Source organism: Pteropus medius, unplaced genomic scaffold (assembly GCF_902729225.1).
Source record: "Pteropus medius unplaced genomic scaffold, Ma_sr-lr_union100, whole genome shotgun sequence".
Taxonomy (NCBI): Eukaryota; Metazoa; Chordata; class Mammalia; order Chiroptera; family Pteropodidae; genus Pteropus; species Pteropus medius.
The window spans coordinates 33,919,000-33,921,647 of record NW_024354875.1 but is presented as its reverse complement, the minus strand read 5'-3'; positions in this window follow the sequence as shown (position 1 = coordinate 33,921,647).

Sequence of the window (2,648 nt, the reverse complement as noted above, 5' to 3'; positions counted from 1 at the left end):
TTCATAAAATCCTCTTTAAGTCTAAGGTCCTTGAGTTTAGTTCCTATGTTTTCTTCTATGCATTTTATTGTTTCAGGGAATGAAAATCTTTTTAGTGAACATGGAGAAGCTGCATATATTATACTCTACAATCTGTTATCAACCTTCTAAATAAGTGAAAAGGTCTTAGACAGAAAAATTAAGATTAATATCAATTACATTTCTTTGTGGGGCATGTTTTTATCTAAGCTATTAGGACTCCAGAACTTCATCTGGAATATGTATATTGCATAATTTACAAATACTGTTAATGAATAACTACTGTACGAATTTTCACAGTATTGTGCGAACGAGCTTTTGCTAGTTTATGTTGCATTAAGAAACATGCACAAATCTCAATGGCTTACAATGACAAAGGTTTCTCAGTTATGGAACATGTCATCTGTGGCCCAGCTCAATATGTGTTCATTTCAGGATCCAGGTTCAAGGAGCAATACCTGTTTAGGACACTCATTATTGTGGCAGAGGGAAAAGAGCATGATGGCTAAACCATGCAATGGCTCATAAGCTTGTTTGGATGGTACATGTCAATCATATTTCACATATCATTGACCAAAGCAAATCACATGGTTAAACCTAATGCTAATGTAGTGGGGAAGTGTGTACTTCTTATAGGAAGGGACTGCAAGTCACGTGGAAATGTGTAGAATACATAATTATCTTATAGGAAGTGTAGTGAGTAATTGAGAACCATAGCGTAATCTTCCACAGTTATTAAATGAGATGCATCTGATAAGTAAATAATTCAACAAACTGTTATGCTCTGATTATTAAAATAAGACCAACCTAATGGTTTATGTAATACCCTTGCAAATTTTATCGCTGCACTTTCAATTTAAGAAATTTCTAGTGAACTACAAACTATTGCTACTCAGTGCTATTGATTGATTGATTGATTGATTGAGAGGAGGTGGAAAGATGAGGGAGAAAAGTCTAACTAGTTATGCCAAAGATAGTGACTATTCTCTATATCAGCAGTGCTCCAAAGTATTTCTTACCACATATGGCTCCCATGTTCTTTTCAAATGTGTGATAGCCACCACAATTCACAGTCCCTATTACGGTTTGTAACTTTGTTCTTTAAAATTTGTCCCCTACTCAAAATCTTTTCTTAAGAGCTGTCATTGATTTTCTTCAATATTCTATTGAGATGCCACATTGTTTAAAGCTGAGTGTCAGTGTATATCCTTCTAGCAATTCTTCTGGCTGTAATCATTCCCACATCTCCTCTTTGGCTCATCACATAGGAGCTAAGTGGTTGTCCTGATGCCACGCACATGTCCAATGCAGGAACTGTTTTTGAATAGCTCTGCTACCTTATAGATTTTGTTAAGACTTCATTTATGATTCAAGAATTTTGGTATGATGTCTGATTTATATTTTTGGAAAGAGATTTGTGTTTCACCACAATTTCAAAGAAATTAATTTTTCTCTGTTGCTTGATGCCACCTATTTTTCAGTTTTCATTAAGACCATAATGAATGTTGATGGTCTTCCTGATATTATTGCTAAATTTTCTTTATTAAGATATGTGAGAGAATAACATCCCCTTCACCCCAACACCTCTGAGAAAATTGTCTGTCATTATTACTAGATGAGATGAATCATTAAAGAGATTCTGGGTAATGGGCAGATTTGATGGCAAAGGTGAGATTATTTATTGGGTTTAGAACTTGCCTTTCATCTTTGCCAGGTACATGAGTGGAGAGTTTGAGGTTTCCAAAACATAAAAACTAGAAACTGAGTGGCAGATCCAACAGAGAGGCATAACTTTTGAACTTGAAGAGTTGGAAATTCTTCTGCTTGCCCCTGATGAAATATTGAGATAAATGGAACACATGCTATGGGACTTAGATGAATGGAATTGCTGAAAAAGCAAATGCTCTTTAAAAGCCTTCACAATTCACCAGCAAAGGGCTTCAAAAATCCCAAAAGGAACCCTCATGCACTGTTGGTGGGAATATAAATTGGTGCAGCCACTATAGAAAACAGCATGAAAGTTTCTCAAAAAATTAAGAGTAGAACTACAATATCATCCAGAAATTCCATTTCTGGGTATTTATTCAAAGAAAATGAAAAACAAACACAAAAAGTTCATTGCAGCATTATTTACAATAGCCAAGATATGGAAACAGCCTAAGTGTCCATCAATAGATGAATAAATAAAGATGTCTCTCTCTCTCTCTCTCTCTCTCCCCCACCCTCTCTCTCTCTCTTCTTCTTCTTCTTTCTCTCTTCTCTTCAATACACACACACACACACACACACACACACTGGAATACTATTCAGCCATGAAACAGATGAAATATTGCCATTTGCCATAACATGGATAGATCTTGAGAGTATTATGCTAATTGAATAAGTCAGATGGAAAAAGACAGAAACTGTACGATTTCACTAATATGTGGAATAGAAAACAAAAAAGAAACACATGAACGAATAAAACAAACTCAGATATAGACAACAGAAAAGGGAAAGGAAAATCTCATGCCTCTTTCTCCAGAGAGGAGAGGTCGATACTCTTGTCAGACTTCAAGAAATTTATTAAACCACAATTAATTGTGGGCAGGATCACTGTGATTAAAGACATGCATTTTCTTCTCCTCCTT